Here is a 27,765-nt window from a genome sequence, read left to right as displayed (position 1 = left end):
TCTCAAGAATGGGATCATATTGACTAAGTAGCTTTCTCAAAACTTCATTCTCAGTATTATTATGACAACATAGATAGGTTAACAGCAGGTATAAACTTAGCATGAGTTTCATCTCTTTGGTGATATGATTAAGGTTCAATTTAAGCATAATGCATTAATGGTCAACACTGTGCTATGATTCCTCATATCTCTTCTCAAAGGTTATTTGGTTTTTCCCAGATCACCCCAATTTGACTCCAACCTCCTGTATTTGGTCAAAAACTTGTTTTTGTATGACAGAACTTATTGATTTTTTTTAGATTCAAACATATATAGAGGTTGAACGTTGGACTTACAGTTAATAACATGCCTTCATTCAAGATAAGACAGATTTTGTCAACATCTTTGTAGTTCTTGTTGTAACCCTCTTGTTTGATAAAATATTTAAAAACACTTATCAACTTCTGGTTGATTTATTCATTCTTCCCCTTGTTTTTGATATTTTCTCAAATTTTCTTAAAGCATGTTCATTGTCATATTTAAAGATGTTTCATTTTTGGTTGACCAAATAACAACAGGCTCGTGTATGACTGGGTAATCACTTTTCTGTCTATCATTAGGAGAGATTTATCTTGAGACATGCAAAGACAACGATGTATCTCCACATAAAGATTAGCATATTCATTATGTTTATATCACCTTAGATTTTACATCATCATGGGAAAGCAACCATACATGTTAATGACTATACTAAGGTCCCTTTAGCATATTTAATCCATATGATTGGCTAAGCAGTCAATGTACTATCATTTCCCAAATTAACGGTTCAATATTCAATCACCCCAATATCTCTTCATTGTCGGTAAATGGCTATCCTGTTTGACCAGAAGTGGTCAACAGGACCAAATATACATGTGAATATATATCCTTTCAAAGTCAGAGTTATTGACATAGTTTTAAGTGAAAGAATAAGAAACAAGTTATAATTGCCCCAAATGCATTCAGTTTTCAGGTCAATGGCTATCCTGTGAATCTATAGAGATTTAAGGACCAAACATACACAAGTGCATGTCCTTCCAACTGGGCAAATGGTTCAATTTTCAGCAAAAATAACTAATTGAGTCTTTTCTTAAAAAAAATCCTTCTTTTGAGCTTCTTTAAAACTTGAACTGAATAATCTTATCATATCTCTACACCATTAATCAAATTGCTCATGTTTTGACCAAAATAAATATTTATGCAAAAATTCATTAGAAAATTCATTTTATCATATAATTTTGACATAAAACTTATTTTGACACAAACAGTTGTAACACAATCGAATCTTAATCAAACATAACATCATCAAGACAAGCAGACAATATTAACATTCAAGGTCTAGCCTATCTTAATAACATCACATGATCAGATAATACACATATTCAAGAATTCAAGAAGTGATGTCAAATAAGCTTACTCTAACAAGTAAATCACAACACAGACACTTATTCTAACATCACACATGCACATCAACATATAATCATGCAAACCTATCAATCAGATCAAACATGTCAATGTTTGCATACATACACAGTTAAAGCACATAACAGTTAACATATTCAGTAGCATATTCAAATATCATACTTAAGTAACATAATCAAGCATATTCACTAAACATTCAATACGTGTAATCTCAAACAAAATAATCAGTTATCACAGAGAGACACACAACCAGGCACACATCCTTAATCAGATTTCATCAGAGTTGATCATTTCCAGGGCTTTCAGAAGAAAGTTGAACCTGGTTCTATCAAGTGGTTTGGTGAATTGGTCAGCCAAATTGTCACTTGTATCAACCCTTTGCATTTCAATCAAACCTTTTTCACTGCAGTCTCTGATGAACTGATGTCTGATTTCAATGTGCTTAGTTTTGGAATGTTGAACTGGATTTTTAACAGTAAAATATGCAGCAGTATTGTCAATAAGAATAGGGGTGTTCAAGAAATTCAAACCATAGTCCAGCATCTGACTTTGAATCCATAGAACTTGTGCACAGTAGGCGGATGCAACAACATATTCAGCTTCTGCAGTAGAGATTGAGACTGTAGTCTGCTTTTTACATTGCCATGACACTAGCCTTTCACCCAAAAATTGACATCCTCCTGAGGTTGACTTTCTGCTCATGTTGCAGCCATCATAATCACTGTCTGTATATGCAATCAGATCAAAAGCTTGGTTCTTTGGATACCAAATCCCTAAGTCTGGTCTTCCCTTCAAATATCTGAATATTCTTTTAACAGCATTCATGTGGGAGACTTTTGGACTTGATTGGAATCTTGCACACACACATACAGCAAACATGATATCTGGTCTTGTTGCAGTCAGATACATCAGAGATCCAATTTTGGCTCTATATTCATGTTCATCTATAGGCTCCCCATTTTCATCTGCAATCATCTTTTCTTTGGTGTCCATTGGAGTTGAAGCAGTCTTGTACTCTTGACAGTTGAACTTGTTCAAGATGTCCTGCGCATATTTGTTTTGATGAATGTAAATCCCCTCAGCCTTCTGTTGAACTTGCAGTCCTAGAAAGAAGTTCATTTCTCCCATAGAACTCATGCTGTATTTGGACTTCATTACCCCTTCAAACTCCATACACATTTGTTTATTTATAGAACCAAAGATGATGTCATCCACATATACTTGTAACAGAAGCAAGTCTGATCCGTTTCTTTTGTAGAAGAGTGTCTTGTCAATGGCTCCTCTTTTGAAACCACTTTCAAGAAGATGATTTAACAGCTCTTCATACCATGCTCTAGGAGCCTGATGCAATCCATAAAGGGCTTTGTTTAACTTATACACCCTGTTTGGATACATTGGATCCTCAAAACCTGGAGGTTGAGCAACATACACCTCTTCATCAATCTTTCCATTCAGAAATGCAGACTTAACATCAAGCTGGAACACTCTAATGTTCTTTGAGGCAACATATGCAAGAAAAATCCTGATAGCTTCAAGTCTTGCAACCGGTGCAAAAACTTTCTTAAAGTCTATTCCTTCTTCTTGAAGACATCCCAATGCTACAAGTCTAGCTTTATTCTTAATCACCAAATCCCTTTCATCCCTTTTGTTTCTAAAAACCCATTTGGTTCCAATTGCATATCTGTCAAATGGCTTATCAACAAGATCCCACACATGCAGGTCTCTAAATTGTGCCAATTCCTCTTGCATTGCTTCCACGCAACTATTATCTTTTAATGCTTATGCTATGTTCTTTGGTTCTATTTGGGACAGAAAACAAGAGTAAAGACAAATTTTGCAATTTCGGAATGACTTCTTGTAACTCTTTCATGCAAATCACCAATGATGTTTTCAGAAGGATGATTCTTTTCCACATAAGGAGTTTGTACAATCGTATCTGTATACAAATTTGTGTCAAGATTTGTTTTATTGAACTCTGGTTCTTCAATGATTAAATCAGCTTCTGCATTATGAAATTCTGGTGCTTCATCATTATGTTGTCCTGAAGTAGATGCACCATTGTTTTCTAAGTTCAATCTTTGAAATAGATCTTGAAATCTTGCTGTAGATGCAGCTTCTTCTCCACTTGCTTGGTTGCTTGTGTCACTCTCATTCTGAATTTGATCATCCTGTACATCTTGATTGTCTTGATTGTTCTTAGTATGATCATGTTCAGGATTGTGATTATTTTCTCGATCATGTTGACCATTGTCATATGAGAGATTCTTCACAAAAGTATACTCCTTTTCTTTTCTAGCAACTTTCTTCCATAATTCTTCCAAGTCCAATGATTTCTTCTTTTGCTCTTCAATTTCACTGGTCTTGTAGATAGATTCATCAAAGTCTTCAGGATAAATCTTGAAAGACCTTATTAACTTCTCATGATCAAACAACCATGCTTCACCATTAACTGTATTGAATTGATTCTCATTAAAGATGATGTCAGATGATTCTATAACACTCAAGTGATCTTTCACATAAACTCTGTAGGCTTTTGAGTGTGTAGAATATCCCACAAAGAAGCAATCCAGGGATTTTGTTTGAAACTTGTTCAGATAGTCCCTTGTATTTAACAGAAAACATTTGCATCCAAAGGGCTTGAAAAACTTGATGTAAGGCTTTCTGTTGTGAAATATTTCATAAGGAGTTTTGTTATGCCTTTTGTTCACAAGTACCCTGTTCTGAACATAGCAGGCTGTATTTATAGCTTCAGCCCAAAAAGTGACAGGCAGATTAGCATCTGTTAATATGGTTCTTGCAGCTTCAATCAAAGTTCTATTTCTTCTTTCTGCAACACCATTTTGTTCAGGAGTTCTAGGAGCTGAGAATTGTTGTTGTATTCCTTTTGCTTCATAGAATTCTTGCATAACTCCATTCTTGAACTCAGTGCCATTGTCACTTCTCATCATCTTGACTGTCTTATTCAACTTGTTCTCAATCATTGTTACACAACCTTTAATCAACTCTGCAGTCTCATCCTTGGTACTTAGGAAATAAACCCAAGTGTATCTTGAATAGTCATCAATGATCACCAGACAATATCTTTTCTTCCCAATACTTGGTACACTCACAGGACCAAAGAGATCCATGTGAAGTAATTCAAGTACTTGATCAATTGAATTGATGAGTTTTGACTTATGAGTAGATTTGTGTTGTTTTCCCTTTTGACATGAATCACAATTATCTTCCAACTTGAATTCTCTTATAGGTAAGCCTATGACATGCTCACCTTTGACAAGTCTATTCATGTTCTTCAAGTTCACATGACACAGTTTCCTATGCCACAATTTTGACTCATTTTCAGTGGCTTTGGAAACAAAACATGCACCTCTTCTTGAAATAGCTTCTTTCATATTCAATTCATACAAGTTACCATTTCTTGGTGCCATTATCATAATCATTTTAGGTGGAATTACAAACTCAGGTTTTAAAATGAAACAGTGTGAATCATCAAAACTGTCTTTGTAACCCTTATCACACATTTGTGATATACTCAGCAGATTGTACTGAAGACCTTCAACATGAAATACATTATCAAATGAGACTTTCCCATTTGTTAAGATTCCTTTTCCAACAATCTTTCCACCATTCTCATCACTCTCAAAAGCTACTGGACCTTCATACTTTTCTTCATAATTGACAAGAGATCTCTTGTCACAAGTCATGTGCCTAGAACAACCACTATCCATATACCATATGTCATTTAGAGGAGTGGACTGTTCCTGCACATACAAAGAAAGTTTGATTAGTTGAGTGATGAAGTGCAAGCCTTATCAACTTGCAGCTCATCAGATTCAGTTTCAGACACAGCTTGGGAAGTGAGTGTTGTTGGTTTAGGATCTTCATGAGTCAATTCTAAGTTGTCTGAATTATCAGTTTCATAACCACACTCTCTTGGAGTTTTATCAAGTGAGGTTGGACACTGGTATTCAGCTGAGTCAGTGGCATACTCCTTTATCACATAGTCCTTCTTCTCAGAGTAGTCTCTCACATCAGCAACTTGCTCAACCTTACTCTCAGTCTTAGGTTTCCAAAGGAAACCATGTGGTTCATATCCATGTTTTAATAGAAACTTCTCATCACCAGTGAGTTCTGTTGGTTTCTTTCTAGAATGTGCATCTTTTCTTCTTGTCTTCTCACTGCTTGATGATCCTTGAGAACTATCAGATTTGACTGATTGAGTATCTTGTTTGATTCTCAAAGGCTGATAGTTCTTTTTGGTCAATTTCTCATGCTTCTTAGGAGATTTACTTCTTCTTGCTAATTCAGCCACTTGCTTCTTTGTTGTTACTTCAGCTTTCTTCTCAATCCTTGTCTCCTTTTCAGATTTGTTTTCTTCTCTATTCATGGCTTCATTTCCACACACCTTTCCTTTTCCCAGATATACATCATACTTCTGTTTGTACAGGACAAAGTCTTGGCCATACTTTTTTCCATCTGGGACATGAAATGGTTGAAATTTCAATCTCTCATTGCATGAGTCTGTGTGGTGACCATATTCATCACACCTTGTGCACCAAACCTTGCCTTTGAGTATTTCATGTTCTTTTGGTTTCTTGAATCTTTCACTTGGCTTAGGTGACTTGACTCCTAGAGTCTTCTGATTCTTTAAGCTATCAAAGTTAATTGAGAATGGCACAAACTCCTCAATCTTAATGTCTTGTCTTTCAAGTTTGCTTTTGACAAAGACAATTTTTTTAATAATCATAGGTTCTTCATCACTGTGTTCTCTAACCCCTGACTATCTTTTCTCATACTCTTCCATAGTTTCCACTTCTCCAACATCCAACACCTCATGACTAGAAAAGATTGGATAAACTGGGATAAAATTTTCTGTATCGACTTTTTCAGTCACCATCTTCTTTTTGTTTTTCTGCTTTATCCTACCCAATACAACCTTGCTTGGTGGCCTGACTGCATTGTAGTTTATCTTCCTCCTTTCACAAATGTCAAAAGAAACATGTTCTCTTTTCATTTTATCATTCTGTTTCTTCAATCTTGGTGGGACTGGTGGATACTTTGGAAGTTTATCAACAGATTCCGGTTTCTTATATTTTCTTCCTCTTTCAGCAGCTTTGATTTCCTCTTCAGTAATTTGATCACTCAAATTACTCAAGTCGTCTTGCTCCAATTCAACTGAATCAAAGTCATCCTCAGAGACTTGAACTCCAATTGACTTATCCTCTTTTACTTCTTCCTTAATCACAAACTCTCCTTCTTCATTCACTTATACCTTTTTGTACAAATCAACAAATTCTTCCTTGTCTTGAAAGACATCTCTGAATTGTTGCAAGTATGCATCTCTTTTCTCTTTGTCAACTTTTGGCATGAAGTTGTTGTTGAATGGAGGTGGAACTGCTTTGTATTTGTCTTGTTCCTTCACCTGGTTCAGTATACCACATATGTTGCCTGTTGAGACTAAATTCTTCAGAAATTCAGTTTCAACCTTCAGTCTTGTGTTTTGCACCTTTTCTTCAACTAACATCTTCTTTAATTCATCAATCTCAGTGATGTATCTGGTTTGAGTTCTGTAATTGATCATGCAATCATCTTCAAGGCTTTTAATCTTTTCTTCACTGATCATCTCACTTGCCTCATACCCACTGATGATACTTTGTTTTCTAAAACACTCACTTTCCAACTTGCCTACTTTTGTTCTCAATTCAATGATAAGTTCATTTAAATCAACAGTAGGAATAGAGTGTACCTGAGATGATGATCCTTTTTCTTTCTCAATTATGGCCATGAATGCCACATTTGCTTTCTTGATATCATTTGCAATGTCCTCTTCATGATTGCTCCAATCAAAATTTCCTTCATGCTGTGTAGTCACTGCCACATTTCCTTGATTTCTGATCTGATTTTGATTTGCTGGAACAGTGTTGTTTGGAGCATTTTGAGCTGCTTGAAGGTTTTGATTGTTATTCATTTGAAAACCTTGTGTCTGTTGCATACTTTGTTGTTGATTATTCATTTGAGGCTGAAAGTTGTTGAAGTTGGGGTTATAATTGTTGTAGGGATTGAAGTTGTTGTTGTTGAAGTTGTTCATTGATTGTTGTTGTTATTGAATCTTAGCTGACTTTGTTGGTAATGCTGCTGACCTCTTGGTTGATTTTGTTGATATTGCTGCTGTCCTCCTTGTTGTTGATTCTGGTATTGATTCATTTGAAATTTTCTTGGTTGATTGCATTCTCTTGCAAAATGACCAGGTTGCTGACAATTGTAGCAGATTGCTTTTAACTTGTCAAATCCAATCATGTCATTTGGACCCGAAACCAGAGACCTACCAGTTCTGTTATACAGCCTTTTACTTCTCAAACCCAACATGGCAGCTTGCGACTTCAAATCCATGTCTTCCAAGTCATCTGCATCAATTTGCTCTAAATCATCTTGTACCACACTTGTGTGAATTAGGTTCTTTGCAACAAATGCATTATATGACTCAGTAAACATAGACAACAATGCCTTTGTTTCATTGTTTTGACCATTTACACTACTAGAGTGATGCACATTCCCACTTGCCATTGAGGCAGTTTCAGTATCATCAATCAGTTGCACATTGAACCTCTGCTGATTTCCTTGATTACTTGTGCTACCTCCAATGAAAGATTTTAGAGTAACAACATTATGTTCAGCTGGTTTTTCAATAATGGGAATTTGCTGTTGATTCTTGGTAGACAGATTTCCCATGGGTGCAATCAATGCATTTGAAACATTGAAGCAGGGTCTATCTTCCTTAATCATCTCATTCTCTATCATTTCAAGTTCTGCAGCCTGAAGAAAGCATACTACATCATCCAATTTCATTTCATTGAAATTATGCTTCTGAAAGATGAACTTGCAAGCAGTATACCATTCTTTTGGCATTGAGTTGAGTAACTTTGTATTTAAATCAAAGTCAGTCATTACATAATCAGTTGTCCTCAACTCATTCACAATACTTAGAAAACGTTCTAGTATTGATTTCAACCTCTCTCCTTCCTTATACTTGAACCTTTCCAACTGTTGCTTCAATCTTTGCTTCTTTATGTTCTTTAGTTCAGTATTCCCTTCATACATCTCAAGGATGGCATCATACATTTGCTTGGCAGTTGTGTGATGTGCCACCTTGGTCAGAATCTCCCAAGACAAACCTAGCTTAATCATAGCTAAGGCTTTGTCATCCACCTTTCTCATTCTTTCTCTTACAGCAGCAGTTGCAGCTGCATTTGCACCTTCTTCAACAGCAGCTTGTGGACCATTCTTGATGGAGTTCCACATATCAATATCATTGTAGCATACGGTTGCTTCAAAGAGTACTTTCCATTTGATAAAGTTTTTCTGTCCATACAACCTTGGTATCTTGTTAGTAGAAACCTCTTCTTCCTCATACCCAGACATTTAAAAAAAAATCAGTTTCTTTGTAAAAACAGAGTTTCAAAATAATCAGATCTGAAAACAGGATGCTCAGATCTGATGTGTCTGATGTGATTAGAACAAGATTTAGATATAAAGATTAGAACTTTAATTGAAATAAGGAAGAGAAAACACCGGTAGATTGTAGATCTGGAAGAAAAATGAAAAACAGGGCTGCTGACATCACAAATCAATCGAACAGTGGTCTGCTTACGTCATTCTTCTTCAAATCTTCAATCAGCAACAATCTTTCCAAAATAGCAGTAACAAGCTCTGATACCACTTGTCAGGCCCCTCGATTTCAGCTGGATCTTAATTAATCATGTCATAACTCACACAGATTAATGTGTTGACAAGAGAGTTAATGACGGGTTGCTATATTTAGAAAGATATCCGTTTATTAAAGGCGGAATGAATAACAAACATACGGTTGCAAAGAATAATCAAAGGCCAAAAGCACACACAGGATTCACTCAAAAGATTTCCATCTATATAATTTTCATCATACAAAGTGGATAATCGATTTAGGGTTCTAGGAATCCTAGGACAGCCGTCACTTTCAAGAAATATTCTTTCTTATCAGAAAAGTGTAAAGGCTCAAAATCCGTGTCCTCTCTCTCTTGGCGGCGTGCCCTAAACATTCTATATAGACCTATCAACCTAGGACAGCTGTCATTCCTTCTAGAAACCCTAAATACAATCATACATATTCAAATTACATATTCAAAATAAACTAAGTGTAAAACAAGTCTTCCGGGTAGGCTTTTCATAAATCTTCATTTTCCGAGTACGCTGTGTACTCTGCCATCCTTCATGACTTGGTAACATAGAAGTGTGCTCGGAATCAGTTTCCGGGTAGACTTTGCTTGAAGAGTATTTCACCAAGTAAAATACTCACCGAGTAGACTTCAGTCTTCTTGACTTTGCCAGACTTTGCCCGACAACTCCTTACGAGCAACCTTGTTCTTCAATGCTCCATTTCATCTCTTTGCTATAAAATAACTTATTAGCAAAGTGTACTCGGGAGTACTGTTCCTTGCTTGAGCTGAACCTTGCCCGATATTACTTAGAGATATTCCTTTAGATTATCAAGCATACTTGGATCATACTTATTAATGAATACCTTGCCCGGACTTCCAATCACTTGACTTCTTGGACTTGGTCAACCAAACCTTACTCGGAAGAGTAAAATACTTGGTTCTGAAGAACAGACTTGCTTGATAAAGTGAACCTTGCCCGGATTTACATAAACTAGTGTACCTTACCCGGCAATGCACTAATTTGCAAACCCTGCTCTGATATTCACTAAAGAAGACTACTTGAAGATAACCTTGCCCGATAGACAAAATATCGTACCCGGCCAAGTAAAACCTTGCTCGGATGTCTAAGGTGTGCCCGGATCCATACTTAGCGAATTTTGAGGAGGTTGAGAAGATTCCAATCTTCCATATACTTCATTCTGATCAAATCTTTGACTCAACAATCTCCCCCTTAGGTCAATTGTTTGACTCAACAAAATACTTAAAAGACATACCTAAAAATGAGATCAATCAGACGCTAGCTTTGATACCAATTATGAAAACGTCTCAAACCGAGAGGATCTAGTCATTTGATATAATGTTATTTAGGTATTGGATATGTTATGGTGTGAATGGTGAGAGAGAGAATATGGAAGGAATACTTTAAGAATAAATTAACACCATTACTTTATTACATTAGGACTAAGGTATATATAGAGGATATATTCATTCATTAGATATTCCAAATAAAAGAATATTTACATTAACGATCCCTCTATATTATCCTACTATAACCTATACATTAAGAATACATTATATACAATATAACAAAGATCGAGACGCTAAACGATGTACTAATAATTAGGGTCCGGTCTCCCTTCATCCTCGGATATTATTAGGGTCCGGTACCTTCCATCCTCAGATATTATTAGGGTACGGTCGCCCTTTCTTCCATACCTTCATACCATACCTTTCTATATACATAATTGTATGTTTCATACATACATACATCATTCATTCTTCATATATAATAAGTTATCATCAAACATTTACCTGGCAGTACATGCAATATCCGAAGATCGTTCATGTACTATTTACATATATAACTCATACATCATACATACTTCATTCAAACATCAATCATAAACCATGTATACCATTCATATCTTTAGCTACCACCTGACGGTCCATGCCATATCCGAAGATCGTTCATGCACCGTCAAGCAATCATCATACATAATTCATATAAGGCATACACTTACCACTTAAGGTAAGTGTATTAACTATCACATCGAGTATGCACATAGCCCCGAAAACATAACAAGGAAGTGGGGCTAGAAACTCACCTGAAGTCGGTTACGTTCACCGTTAACAGTTATTCCTTTCTTCAGTTGGGCACGGCTAACTGTATAATAATTACATGCATCAATTAACTATCACTACTCATCTTGCGTTTCTAGTCTAATTATAACCCTCAACGAACGGGGGTCCGGGGGCAGCGCCCCTGTAAGCGGGGTCTAGGGGCGGCAGCCCCTAGCAGGGTCCAAGGGGCAGAACCCCTGGCTGGGGTCTTAACACATTTTCCATTAGAATTTTAAATTATTTTCTAATTCGCTAACTCATTTTCCCTAACGAATTAAGCCTGATTCATTAACTAATTCGTTATCTCAACAAGGTCTGGTTCGTTACTTGGTTCTTAACGAATTGGGTTCATAACGAACTGGTCCTTATAACGAATTGAACCCTATAACGAACTGGATTTCTTAACGAATCAGTCTATGTAACGAATTGGATCTTCTAATTCGTTAACGAATGACTATAACGAATCAAGGGCAATTCGTTATCTTTTTCCCTTAACGAATTGGATACGAACTAAAGCTAGTTCATTAATATTTCCTTAAATAATCAGCTGACGAATTGCCTCTAGTTCGTTAATCCTCCGTTAACGAACTAGGGTTAGGTCAGAGAATGTCAGAACACTCTCTGACATTCCCTTAACCTCGTATCTTTTCCGGCGTCGTCGCCGGAAAAACGCGGTTTCGCCGGAAAAAAGAGTTTTGACTCGTTTTTCACCGTTTTTTGCCCCGTTCGATCCAGATATGAGCTAGGGTGATCCCTAAGCTCATCTTAGGTTCGGTTTATACCCGATTCCATCCGGATCTCGTGACTTAAATGTTTAACTGTGTCGGCTCGTCGTTTCGTGACCATAACTAACGGGTTATGGTTTATACAATATCATACTATCATTACCTCGGGTCGGTGCTCGGTTTCCTTCTTGGTTTCGGCTTAGGTAAGGAGAGGACTAGAGAGAAAGCTTAAGTGTGTGTTTTGGGTGGTGTAAGGGATATGTGTAAATGAGGAATTAAATGGTGATTATGGTTTATATATTTAGGGATCATGGGCTTAGGCCCATGGTCTTTCCTTCTTTCTTTCATAACCCAAGTCCATAACCCATATCCATTTAACCCAACACTAGCCCAACTTATATTCTATTTACCTAAACCGATAATGACCCACTATAAAATAGACGAAATTTATTTTATTATTATAACCAAAAGTAGGATGTTACACAAATGTAATGAGGATTGGCATTAACTCTTGTAATTATCTCTATATTATTTTGTAAAATAAATTATCTCTATTTTATTTTTTTTTCAAATTAGCCAATTTGATTTTAATTTGTGTAACTATTTCTATACTAATTAGTCAAATTAGTAGTATTAATTAGTAAAATTAGAACTGATTTGATTTTAATTTTTGTGATATGTCATTAACCTTTGTAATCTCTATATTATTTAGTAAAAATAATTGAACACAAGTTTATTGTTTTGATATTTTTTTATTATTCATAAAATTGAGCCATAACCCTCAATTTAATATATGTAAATTCAAAGATTATATTAGAAAAAAATTAATAAGAAAATGTGCATTTATATATTTTCGTTTTTAAATAATATCCTTAATTTATGCTTACTATATTTAACATATTTAAACCCATTTTAAATTCAGAATTTGACCTATCTTTCAATAAAGTTTTAAAAGTTTTAATATTTTCCATAATTTTGAACCAATTTCAAAATCTTTCCATAATTTTTTGAAGTTTTAAATTAACCGATTTGATTTTATATTTGTAATTTTTTTAAATTAACACATTAGTAGAATTAATTAGTATATTTATTCAAATTCGGTTTTTGAACAAATGCTGAAAGTCAAATTGTATAACATATTTTTGTGAATTTCATATAAATGGTGAGAATCGGAATTTGATATTCAGTTAGATAGATATATATATATATATATATATATAAAGGATCCAATACAAAAATTGGTTATCGTACATTACGTACGCGAGGCTTCCTATCGTTGATTACCAATTTGATTAATTTGATGGCGTAAGTTAACAGAAGGGTGTTTTTGTCTTTTTACATTACTTTTAAATGTTAATCGCGCCAGTATATTAAATGGTTTTTGCATATACCCTGTTTTATTCAATTTGATCTTTGTATCGAAAAACTGCTTAACAATTGGCGAGTTTTGTTATTCGATTAGCTTTGACGGTCTTCGTTTGATTTTAACGTCATGTATTACGATCATCAAAGTAAGTAATTCTAGGTTTAATTCTGATCAATTGTTATTTATTTAGTTGTATACTGTAGGTTTTAATCGACGGATAAATTAATTTTTTCGATTTCTAGGTTATTTTTCTGTTGAATTGATGATCGATTTTTGTGTTTGATAGTTGTCAAACTAATTGTGATTCGATTAGACTTCAAATTATGTGTTTTAATACCAAATCGTGTTTAGGATTTTTGTTTTTCTATTTAGAACGTATGAGAACGTATAGGTGGTTAGTAATTGTGATTCGGTTAGAACATATTTATAACGTATTTAGCTGTATACTGTAGGTTTTAATCGACCGATAAATTAATTTTTTTGATTTTTAGGTTATTTTTCTGTTGAAATTTATGATCGATATTGTGTTTTATAGTTGTCAAGTAATTGTGATTTTATTAGGCTTTAAATTATGTGTTTTAATAGCAAATCGTGGATAGGATTGTTTGTTTTTTCTATTTAGAATGTATGGGAACATATAGTTGGTTAGGAATTTTGATTCGGTTAGAACATATTATAACGTTTTCATTTATTTTTTATGTTTAATTATATTTTAAATTGTATCTATTTTCGTATGCATATTCAGATCCTTCATCAGATCTTGTTATACCGCAAGTTAATGCATCTTGTAAACCTGTAAAAGGAATGATTTTTGAATCTATTGATCATGCATATGATTTCTATTGTGAATATGCAAAGAAAGCTGGTTTTTGTGTTTGTAAAGGAGGTTCGTATAGGAATGATGGTTTATTAAAGTCTAAATATTTTACCTGTTCGAAAGAAGGTCATAAACCTGCAAACAGTTATGATTCTATGGCTGAAAAAGATGGTTCCAATAGACCGTATTATAAAAGAAGGAAGAGACCAACAATTCGGTGTGGTTGTCGAGCTCAAATATTTCTAAAATCTGATGACGGTTTGAGGTTTGAAATAAACGATTTTTTCGAAGGACATAAGGATGAACTGGTGGATGCAAAAGATATGCATTTTGTTCAATCAAATAGGAAGTTGACTCATGTATAACAAGATATTATATATGAGATGTCAACATTGAATTTGGGCCCTGTTAAGGCGTTTAATATTATGAGGACGAAGTATGGAGGATTTAAGGAAGTTGGGGCTACAAAAGATGATTGTAAGAATTTCAAACAGAGTTTAACTTGTTATATTGGGGAGTATGATGCTGAAATGGTCGTATAAAGATTAAGTGGGAAGAAAAATTGTTGTGATGGTTATTCGTTTGAGTATACTGTTAATACTAATGGTGAATAGATCATTTGTTTTGGGCGGATGAAATTTCAAAGAAAAATTATTTGGGTTTTGAAGATATTATATCATTTGATGCCACATTCAAGACCAACAAGTATGTCAATTTAATACATTTATTTTTTAATTTTTATATTTTTTACATATTTTTTTTAATTCGTTTCCTATAAATTTGTTTTTACAGGTACAATATGGTTTCTGTACCATTTACTGCCATTGATAATCACTGTCGTAATGTTACTGTTGGTGCTGTGTTATTATCATCTGAATCTATTGAATCTTATTCATGGCTTTTGAAAGTTGTTCTTGATTCTTTCGGTATTGCCCCAAAGGTGGTTGTTACTGATCAAGATCCAGCAATGAAGCAAGCAATCTCTTTAGTTTTACCAAACTCGAGACATCGGTTATGTATGTGGCACATTATGAAAAAACTTGCTGATAAGGTAACTTTTAATGTATTCAAACTACTATGCATATGTTTCAGAACGTATTAGAATGTATAAACATATTAGCATCCATCACTATTTGATAGCTGCATATTTTTTAAATGTGTTAGAACGTTTAAGGATGTATAAACATATTATTACCAAATTATTAATTTTTGTTACATCAGGTTGGTGCTGCCCTTTGTAACAATGAAGATTTCAAACGTAAAATATGTGACATTGTTTGGACATATGCAATTTCTTAATCCGAATTCGAAACACAATGGGAACTTATAATGAAGAAATATGATCTTGAAACAAATAAATGGTTGTGTGACATGTTTGAAATGAGATATGATAGGATTTTTTCTTATTATATGGATGAACCGTTGTCTAGTCTTATGAGAACTACGTCGAGATCAGAAAGTGAAAATCATTTTTTTTGTCAAGTTGCTAACTCACATTTATCACTAGTTGAGTTCTTTAGTCAATTATTGTATGGAGATCCAAAGGCACAATGGTAGGAAAAATGATCATGATACAAGGTACATGCATCCAGATCCGGTTACTGAAAACCCTTTTGAGAAGGAAGCAGAACTGATGTATACAAAGGCTATTTTTAATTATTTCCAAGATGAAATGTATCATATTCGAAGCGGTGTTGCATGTTTGAAATCAAGTGAAGAAGAAGATTTTGTGAGGTTTTCAGTTTTTGACTTTAATGCATATATTCTAGGCTATTTGGAGGTATGAATTAGTTAAAGATTCTATTTTTTTTGCTAGAACGCTGTAGAACGTTTTAAAACATTTTTTGTAAGTTTATTTTTTTGATTTTTTGACAGACTGTTTTAAAGTATTTTAATATATTTTTGTGTGTCAGGTTTTGTTTAAGAAGGAAGGTGAAGAAGGAACTAATTGGACGATTTCATGCGGATGCAAAAGATTCGAACATTATGGGTTATTGTGTCGTCACAACCTTTATATTTTAAATTTGTTTAGAGTTACAAGATTTCCAAAGAAATACATGGTGGCTCGTTGGAAGAGAGATGCTGGTGTTAATCCTAGAACTGCTCCAATTTCTACTTTTGGTAACGACAAATATTTAAAAGTCAAAGAGATCTCAAGGGAAATAACATTGGTATCTTATAAATAGCTATGCAACTGATGTTGATGAACTAACTAAAGTCAGGGATCAAATGAATATAATGATCAAACAAGCCGATGAGACAAGATACAAAAGAAATCATTTATCAAAAAGGGATAGGTTTGCTGCTATTCTAGGGTATGATCAACCATCAGAGGTGACTGTCCGTGTGCCTAGTGGTATAAAAAATAAGGGTTGTGGGTCACATAAACGGATTAAATCCCAGAAAGAGATTGCTATAAGTCGGTATGGGAAGAAATATAGGGAATGCAAAGTTTGTCATTAACAGGGTTATAACAGTCGAACTTGTCCTCAACTTCAACAAGATTAGTTTTTAGGGTTATTGTTTTGTTTATATTTTTTCTTTTTCTATACTTTTTATGTTTTATATTTCATGGAACGTGCAAGTTGCAATAATGGAACGTATAAGAACGTGTAAATAAACTGATACTAAACAGATTTTATATAAAATCGGTTGAAAAAGGAGGTTACAAAAGAGGATCACCACACCAAACCTATTCACAAATTTATTTTATTTCTACCACACCACCACACCACACCAAACCCTAGTAGTTGTCGACGATCTCTTGGGCCCCTTCACGCTTGACTCTTTTGTTCACCGTCACCTTGTGAGCCGTTCTCTCCAGCACATCTTGAAGCTGACCATAGTATGAAGCTTGTTTCTCCAGGTAGGTTATAGCCTCTGTCTTGAACCTGCTATCTGGTTGCTTCAGAATTTCTTGGTGAAGAGCATCGGTTTTTCTTACTACATCTGTCACACACCGTTTTGTATCTTCAACTACTCGTAGCTTGTTGCAATATTTTTCAAGCTCAATATTGATTCTTGCTCTGAAAATGCTTTTAACAGTAACATCTATCATAATTAAACTAAAATCTGATGAAATTTTTTTAATTACATGGAGTTGTCATTTCAGTAGGGTTATTTTTGTGACCAATCTTTTTAATACTTGGTTTTAAAATGTATGGGAACGTTTTGATAATGTATTAGAACGTGTAAGTGATTTCTTTTGTGTCAGATATTTAAATTATTAAAGTACAAACGATTCACTTTTCCCCAATAATTTATTTTCACTGTAATTTATTTTGTCTTTATGTATCTTTATTATATCTATTTAATTACAACCACATCTTTCATCTCACCATAAAAAAATCAGTACAAAAAGATATGGATTAGGAGGGTTCCTCTTCTTAATCAGCTAAGGATTTGTTGTTGAAACAGATTCAAGCCAAATCCTTGAAGATACAAAGAATCGGGCTGCTTTACAACATCAGTTTATCATCACCGCTGGTGTAAACATGGATATGAAGAACGTGTAAGTGATTTCTTTTGTGTCAGTTATTTAAATTATTAAAGTACAAACGATTCACTTTTCCCCAATAATTTATTTTCACTTTAATTTATTTTGTCTTTATGTATCTTTATTATATCTATTTAATTACAACCACATCTTTCATCTCACCACAAAAAAATCAATACAAAAAGATATGGATTGCGTGGGTTCCTCTTCTTAAACAGCAAAAGATTTGTTGTTAAAACAGATTCAAGCCAAATCCTTGAAGATACAAAGAGTCAGGCTGCTTTACAACATCAGTTTATCATCACCGCTGGTGTAAACATGGATATGACAGTTTCATATTTTCCTTCTTCATCTTGAAGATTTTCCACTCTTGTTGCATTTTCAGTCACTTGATGATTGTTAATTTCTTTTTCATTGCAAGCTCTAGTGTTTAGCAGAACCTTATCTTTTTCAATTTGTTCAATATTTGGAGGACCATCATCAACTATTTTGGTATTTTTTTCAAAGTTTAAAATTAATATTGCATCAGTAGTCCTATTTTTAACATTAGAAAGTAATAGTTACTTACCATGATCATTTTCCAATATTTCATTCTCCTTTCTAGCATCAATGATCATTAGAGCATTATCCACATCAGTCACATTTTTTCCCACTAATTGAACATGGCTTGTTCTACCTTCACTCACTTGGTCATTGTTTATTTATTTCTCATTACAAGCTCCACTTATCGTCAGAACCTTATCCTTTTCAGTTGGTTTAATTTTTGAAGGACCATCATTCACTGTTTTAGGTGTTTTCAAGCATAAAATAATTTATTATTGCATCAATAGTCATATTTTTAACATTTAGAAATATATAGTTACTTACATGAGTCTTCGTTGTCTTCCTCGGCATCAGTTAATGGACCATTATTATACAAGTAGCTATCCATGCTCATAAGAGTTGCTGAGGTTATGTAGCTATTTGCTGGTCTTCTGTTTGGCTTCTCAAATGCTCCATGACGTTTCTAATACTCGTGTGTGTAAATCACTGCAAGCAATATTGTCGGACCATTGAATTGTTCTTGTTTTCCGCTTTCTTTTATACCTTTCCAGTCGTTTTTTGATTTCTTCAAATTATGAATAATGTAGCTGCACCAATTCATTTTTGAGATTCTTGAAAAGTCATCAATCGATGTGACAAACATTAAGTTCACCGCTGTAGATTTTGTTATCAATCCAATGCATGTGTTAAATAACACAAGGAAATTCAGTTTGAACTCTTCTCTTTTTCCATTATGTTTTTTCATACTATCCAACATATTTTGTATACTTATTCTTGAATGCTCAAATTGATTTCTAAACATATCTGCACAAATGCTTGAACCTACTCTTGGTCTGTTTTTATCTACCACTGTTTCTCCACCAATTGGTATCCCAAAAGCCTCATGAACTAATTGTGGTGTTATCTTAACAATATGGTTTCCCATATTCAATTCATTCAAATCAGGATCGTAGTTCATAACCAACCAATATGCCAGTCGACCAGGAATTGTGGTAATCTTCATTTTTAACAATGACCCAAATCCCATTTCTTTAATCCATTTTTTTCTTTTTCATTCATCACTTTAATTGCTTCAAAGATATTTCCAGGTGCACACCTCATCCATAGTTTTGTATCTATATATTCTTGAAAACGTTTTCTACAACGTGTTGTTTGAGGATTTTGCCTTTTGGCTTTTTTCCTTGGTGTCTCAAATTCTGAATCAGAATTTTGTAACTCTCTTTCTTTTCCCTTTTTTTTTTCTTATTTTCATGTTGCTTGTTATCCACCTTTTTATTTTTACATTTCAATGATTTGATTGGTGTTTCAAAGTCGGAGTCGGAATTTCTTTCTTCAGCTTGTTTTGTTTTCGCTTTCTTATTTGCAGGTTCGTGCTCTTTTTCCTCATTTGCATCTTCATTTCTTTTTTTATTTTCGACATCTTCATACACAAAATTATGACCAGTGTTATCTAATACACTTTCTAATACCTTAAATTTTTTAAACGTTCTCATGATTTCTGTCGATATTTTTTTATTAACACAACCATTATTTTACTAAACAAATTTGAACATAAACACGTTCTGCTTCATTTCAAAAAGTTTTCAGTAACTGCTTACGCTAATTTGTTTATTGTTACATATAACAAACAACTAACAACTTCAAACATAATTCAATATACGTTCTAGGTTAACAAAATACAAGATATATGTAACATTTGTCATTTTCGGTCCTTTTTGTATTTGTATCAAAACCTGACCCGATTTGTAAACCGAATCTTTCAATAATATAAAATAATGGGTTTTTATGTTTCATAATAGTCTCTTACTTTTTTGGATTTTGCTACTTGTTTGTATTACTTGACTTGTTTAAACCTTTTTAAACACATGCAACTCTTGATATCAACCATGGAAAACAACTTTGACTACTACCCTATATATACAAGCTTATCCCTTTCATTTTATCTTGCTCTTTTCATCTTCTTTCTCTCTCAAACAAAGAACACCATTACTAACCTTCGAGGTTCATAATAATGAAGCAACAACCTTCTTTAATTTTTGTTTGTTACTTACTAATTGAATTTTTGTGGTACAACATATATATAATATGCACCCCTTGTTTCCTTCGGCTTTCATCTTCTCCGACCATGGACGGTTGAGGTGTTATGCTACAAGGAAAGGCTTCATGGAGGACTCATTATAGTCCTTGATTATACTATTTTCCTTTAATGCTTTACTAGTCTTATTTATATTGTAAGTAGTTTAGTTTCTAATTCATGTTTAAAGAGTTCCATGGTATTGGGTAAGAAGTCACTCGCCTCGGTTTTATCCCAAGATGAGAACCGAACCAAGACCGGACTCTTCTTTACTAGTTTTGTTTTAAATAGTTTTGTTTACTAGTTTTGTTTGAAATAGTTAAATAAACATGTTTATGTAAGATTTGAATATTATAACTTCTAAAATCATTTTTATAGTTCTATGGTATTTGGGTATGTGGCAACCATCCTCGGTATCATTCCGAGTCAAGGACCGAACCAAAACCGAACTAAACCGAGTTCACTTGCTTAAGACACACAAGTGTGTTTTTGGCTACCAAAACTCATCTTTTCTTCAAGAATGTATTTTAAACTAATTTCAAGTTATTTTATCAACATACTTGGTGTGTCGGAATCCAACTTGATCTTATAACAAGTTTGAACCGGTGAACCAAATACTCGCTTAACGGACGTTAAGGTTCTTCACAATAGAACTATATACTTGGTTAAGTCTTTTTGATTTTATTGAGTTATCTCAAAACATTTTGGAATGTTGACTTTGAGTTTAGTTAATAATCTAGACCCAAATTGACAAATCCGAACACTCGATTAAAAGCTTGTTTTGGTATTTATATAACCAAGGGTCTTGCAATAGTGCATTATAACCCACATAAGTTACTTAATATAGGTTGAGTAATATTTATGAATGAAATACCAAGACCCGGTTTCGAGTAAACTTACTTTTTAGAACATGTCTTTAATTACCCAAATATTTATATTTTTAAACCATAAAGTTAATTTTTTTACTTTACTTGTCATATTTTACTTTAAACCCTTCCAAAATTACCTACTAACTTAAGACCCGTTTAATCTAGGTCTTTCTCGTTAACCCGTTTAATGTGTGTTACTTTGGTGACTGAATGAAATTAATGAGTTGATTAAATATCGTCACTTTAATAGTGTCTTGTGTTCTTGGGCAATCCGTTACACCCCAGCATGTTCCGCCGCCTTTGGTCGGGGTGTGACAGATTGGTATTAGAGCCAAGACTATAAGATAGGCGGTTAGACGTAACGGCCTAGTATAGTTTTGCTTTAGGGTCCTTATACGTGTTGCTTATACGTGTTACCCTACTTGATTGTTCATTACACTTATACATTTAATTGCTTATTTATTTAATTTAATCTTCAAAAAATATATACATGCACACACTCCCATAGTATTCCAAGGTATCCTTACCTTAAACGCAAAAACATTAGTTTTATATTGTGTTTTATGGATCACAAACTTAATTTGGATCCCATTATTTAAGATCCCTTGAAGGTTGCATTTATATCGGGTTTGTAGCCATCATAGAAAGCGAAACACTACGAAACGACCATTTGAAAAAAAAGATTCCAAGAATCGAAGATGATGTACTTACCTGGGATGGTTGAATTGTAGTGTGCGTTTTCTAGGCCTACGAACCGTGTTATACATGTTAATACTTTAAGTTGTCGAATGCAAGCATTCCGGTTGCCTCCTTATATTTTTGGTGTTAAAAATACAAGACCCACGGTGGTTCGTGGACACGTTTTTTTTAACATCTCGTTGTATCTCCGTTTTTATTATATGTTCTTATCATTATTTGAGTCAACAACTTGAAAGACACGGTGGTACGTGCACATGTTCGACTCCACCTATTATTTTATACAAGTTTTATTTGTTGGGATATCAAATCATGGTGGTTCATGTACGATTTTCCCGACTATATATATGAATTTTAACATCTCAAAACCTCCAATTTTTTAATGGCAAAAGTTTGAAACTTATAAATATATATACATTTTATCTTTTGATTCAAGTATAAAATAGTTTTTACTAACATTCACATCCTCATAACTCTAGGATTCACAATCATTAAAACCCTACATTTACTCATTTCCCCTCATACTTATATCAATTACCCAAAACTTATATCATTTCTCTTTTATTATTTTAGAATGCCCCCATCCGTCGCCAAATACGCAAGCCGATCTCCGGTCGTCGGATGGCCGCAATGGTTGCTAAAGAAATCGCGTCTGTGATTCCCGGACTTATAACTCAAATCCCAGCCACCCAACCCACCGTTACTCAAACCACACCCAATCTCTTACCTTTCGCTTTGAAATATTTCACTAGTGCCAACCCATCTCAATTCTTTGGTACAAACTGTGCCACCACCTTGTTGCGATGGTTCGAGAAAATCGAAAGTGTGTTTACTCTTTGTGAGTGCCCCGAACTCAAAAAGACCACATATGCCTCTAGCATGTTCGAGGATACCGCACGCACATGGTGGAATAGCGAGATTTTCACCCATGGGGCGGAAGTAGCTATGGCCTACTCATGGACCAAGCTTAAAGAAGTCATGATGAAAAAGTTTTGCCCAAAACATGAATTTAAAAAACTCAAATTCGAATTTTGGGAACTCAAGCAAGAGAGTGGTGACAACTCCGCCTACTCCAACCGCTTTCACGAGCTTAGCCTCTTGGTTCCCCACTTGGTCACTCCCCTCGAAAGGGCTATTGACAAGTACATCGGCGGTTTTCCTATGCAAATCAGCGACTCAATGATAAGTAGCAAGCCGCAAACCCTTCATGATGCTATTACCTTAGCCGGTGCTCTTTCTGAAAACCATGTCAAAGCCGGTACCCTCTTCATCAAGAAAACGAGTGACAAGAGTAAGCCCGAACCAACCCCTCAAGCTAAAGTCGATCCACAACCTCAAGCCATCAATTACTCCAACTCATCCCATCAAGCCAAAAAGAAACAAAGACCCAATCACCGAAATTATGCCGTCACCCACCCATCACAACCTCAATCTCAATCCCAAGCACTCTAAAACTGAAAACCGTATTCCGGCCCGCACCCATTATGTAACACCTGTCAACGCCATCACCCATCCTACTCCGCTTGTCGCCACTGCACAAAGTGTAACCGCTATGGTCACACTAACAACGTGTGTCGAGAAGCCTCTCGTGGGCAACCCGCTCCACCAAGGTTTGCCCCATCCAACCAAAACCGTCCCGCTCCATTTGTCCAAAACCCTCCTTCTCAACCTAGAGCTTGTTTCAATTGTGGAGACCTAAATCATTTCCGCAATGCTTGTCCCCGACTTGCTTTTGTTAACCTAGCTCAAATCATACCCTCACCATACTACCAAACCCAAGCCTACTGTAACATCCTAAAATTTTCGTATTTAATAAAAGAAAGTCGTGTTTAGTTATTGGGCCTAAATAATTAATTAGTGTTAATAAAAATCATGGACTTGGACTAATTAAGATGGACTAAAGGGAATGGGCCTTAGGTCCATGGGCTTTAAGGGATATAAATATCCTCTTAAACCACCCTAAAACCCTAAATCCTCATTTCTTTCCATCCTATTCTCTACACACTGAAAAACACACACATATCACTACACCATATACGGCTGAGAGGGAGACGAGAGAGATTTGAGACCAAACGAACGTTAGCTTGTGTTAGATCTTTATTACACGAGCTATATACAAGATCTAGAGTTCATAAACGAGCTAAACGAAATCCAAACGAGCACTAAAAGTATGTTCTTGACCCTTTAAAATTTACGTTGTTATAAGCGTTTAGCCTTGAAACTTAGAACGAGATTAGATCGGGCGTAAATAAAACGTAAAGTTGTGAACTTGATGTTAGAAACGAACTTAACAAACTCATGGCTGCTTATGACACGTTTAAAATGAACCCTAAACTTATTATTAAACGTTTTGAGCTTAAAGGTCCAAACTTTATTCGTTTTCGGGCCAAATCTTATCTAAAAAAATGACCGTGGGAATGATCACGGGTTTAGGTTGTATCATATCCCTGAGTTTCGCGATAAAACGGAGATGATTATGGGAGGTTAAGGTCACACAGCGGCTGCAGCCGGGAAACTTCGCCACAGCTAAGCCCGCTGCTGTTAACTTCGCCCCCCAGTAAGTTCGCCCTGCATGTTCGCCAGGCTAAGTTCTCCGGACTTTAAGTTCGCTGGACACAAGTTCGCCTACACTTAAGTTCTCCCCTGATAAGTTCGTTTAATGCTAACTTCGCCTAAGGCTAAGTTCGCTTAATGTTTAACTTCGCCAAGTTAAGTTCGCCTAAAGCTAAGTTCGCTACTGGTTAAGTTCGCTTACACGTATGTTCGTTTACATTATGACCGCTTGTGAATTTAGGAGAATTAAAATGATAAATTAAAATCCTAATGGAAAATGCGTTAAGACAGTTAATGAAAATAAAATTTTTCCAAGCTGACCTTGGACCCCAGCCAGGGGCTCTGCCCCTTGGACCCCGCTAGGAGCTGCCGCCCCTAGAACCCCGCTGCCAGGGGCGCTACCCCCGGACCCCCGTTCATTGTGGGTTATATAAATATAGAAATATGATACGAGTAGTAATAGTTAATTGATACGTGTAATTGTTATACAGTTAGTCATGCACTCAAGAAAGGGATTACCATAAACGGTGAACGTAACTGCATTCAGGTGAGTTTCTAGCCCCATTTCCTTGTTATGTTTTCGAGGCTGTGTGCATACTCGATGTGATAGTTAATACACTTACCTTAACTGGTAAGTGTATGCCTTATATGGTTTATATGTTATGTATGTATATCTTAAATGTGAATGAAAGCTTGTCGGTATGTGAACGATCTTCGGATACTACACATGCTAACAAGGGAGGTATGTTTATGATAGATGAATGTGTATGATAGATATATGTACAATATATTAGTATGTATGAATGATTAAAGAAAGTACGTATGTTATTGGTATGTAAAGACGGTATGTACGAAGATGAAGAAAGAGAGACCAAAGCCTAATAATATCTGAGATAGAAGGGACCAGACCCTAATAATATCTGAGATAGAGAAGTAAAAAGGGACCAGACCCTAATAATATCTGAGATAGACAAGAAAGGGATCAGACCCTAATAATATCTGAGATAGACAAAGGAAAGATGGACCATACCCTAATAATATCTGAGATAGAAAAGGGAAGTAATTTATATAGTATGAAACTATTAAAGTACGAACGTATGTATGACGTATGTAATAAAGGTAAATTAGTAAAGTAATTATTATGTATCTTCGGATGCATAATTGAAGGTAAGTGTATGTATTGTATAATGTGTGATTAACTAGAACTCACTCAGCGTAACTGACTTTTAGTATGCACGCAGGTAAGTAGGATGCGACAGCTGACGTGAGCGGGACACATGGCAGAAGAATAAGAGTCTGGCATCTAAAGACCTGTCATGTTTTATAAGTTATGTTTTGATTTTGAAAGACAAGAAGAATGTTTTAAGACATGTTTATGAATTGATATGTGATGTTTTACGAAAGTTTTATATTCCGTGTAAAGTTTTAATTAACTCTAATATTTAGAACTGCGTTTATGAGTAAATCCAACATCAAAGTAGGGCTACCGGTAACAGGGCCTTACACCTACCAAGTTCAAACCTATCAACCCCAAATCCCGCAACTCTTGGCTCCTCCCGCTCAACCGATCCAAGCCATGCAAGCCCTTCCACCTCCACCACACCCGCAAGCCATGCTAGCTCTCCCTCCTCCTCCAGCTCAACAAGTCAACCACGGCAACCAAGGGCGTGCCTTTATGATGAACGCCAACCAAGCTCAAGTTGCCAACGATGTGGTGAACGGTACGTTTTTAGTAAATGAGCATTTAGCTTCAACTTTATTTGATACCGGAGCTGATAGGAGTTTTGTTTCTTTTAAATTTGAATCTATTCTTGCTATACCTCGCACTAAACTTTCTCGCCCTTTTTCTGTCAAAGTCGCCAATGGTAGTTCCATCACCATCGATTCGGTTATTCGAAATTGTATTCTCACTCTTTGCAAGCATGAGTTCTCGATCGACCTCATCCCGATGCAAATGGGAAGCTTCGACATCATAGTAGGTATGGATTGGTTAGCTTTGCACTATGCCGAAGTCGTTTGTTATGACAAATTCATTCGTATCCCGACCGTCAATGGAAAAATTCTCAAGGTCTTTGTCAAAATGATCCCCAAGAAACTCAAACTCATGTATTTCTCTCAATCTCGTAAGTACTTGAGCTAAAAGTACGTTCCATTCCTAGCCCAAGCGGTGGTGAAAGATCCAAAATAAAAGAAAATTCAAGATATTCCCGTTGTTTGCGAATTTCCCGACGTTTTTCCCGAAGACGTCTCTGCTCTTCCACCAATTCGTCCTGTTGTATTTTGAATCAACCTTGTGCCCGGCGCGACTCCCATAGCCAAGGCTCCTTACCTTTTAGCTCCTTCAGAATTGCAAGAGTTATCGAACCAACTTCAAGAACTCTCCGATAAGGGCTTTATCCGTCCAAGCTCTTCTCCTTGGGGCGCTCCCGTCCTCTTCGTGAAAAAGAAAGATGGCTTGTTTCGCATGTGTATCGATTACCGTGAACTCAATAAACTCACCATTAAAAATCGTTACCCTTTGCCTCGCATCGACGGCCTCTTCGATCAACTCCAAGGCGCAACTTGCTTTTCCAAAATCGATCTTCGATCGGGTTATCATCAATTGTGTGTTCATGAAGACGACATTCCTAAAACCGCTTTTCGTACTCGGTATGGACATTACGAATTCTTGGTTATTCCTTTCGGATTAACCAATGCACCAGCGGTATTCATGGACCTCATGAACCGCGTTTGCAAACCATTCTTGGACAAATTCGTAATTGTTTTTATCGATGACATTCTTATCTTCTCCAAAACCCAAGCCGAACATGAGCATCATTTACGTTCCATTCTCGATCTCCTAAGAAAAAAACAACTTTATGCCAAGTTCTCCAAATGTGAATTTTGTTTAAAAGAAGTTCAATTTTTGGGTCACGTCGTCAACGATAAAGGTATTCATGTTGATCCCGCCAAAATCGAGGCCGTAAAAGATTGGAAAACTCCATCCACACCCACGGAAATCCGATCTTTCCTTGGTTTGGCCGGGTATTATCGGCGATTCATTCTAAACTTCTCTAATATCGCGTTACCCCTCACCGCACTAACTCATAAAGGAAAACCTTATGAATGGGGAACGAAACAAGAAGAAGCTTTCCAAACTCTAAAGCATGTGCTTTGCAACGCTCCCGTTTTAACCCTTCCCGATGGAAACGCCGACTTTGTGGTATTTTGCGATGCATCTAACCAAGGTCTCGGTTACGTTCTCATGCAACTAGGTCAAGTTATCGCATATGCCTCAAGGCAACTTAAGGTTCACGAAATGAATTACACGACTCATGATCTCGAACTTGGTGCCGTCGTTTTCGATCTCAAAATCTAGAGACGTTATCTTT

Source organism: Bidens hawaiensis, unplaced genomic scaffold (assembly GCF_021521415.1).
Source record: "Bidens hawaiensis isolate Kalapana, Puna unplaced genomic scaffold, B.hawaiensis_p1.1 tig00022146_1, whole genome shotgun sequence".
Classification (NCBI taxonomy): domain Eukaryota; kingdom Viridiplantae; phylum Streptophyta; class Magnoliopsida; order Asterales; family Asteraceae; genus Bidens; species Bidens hawaiensis.
The sequence above is the reverse complement of the archived record's forward strand: the minus strand, read 5'-3'. Positions refer to the sequence as shown.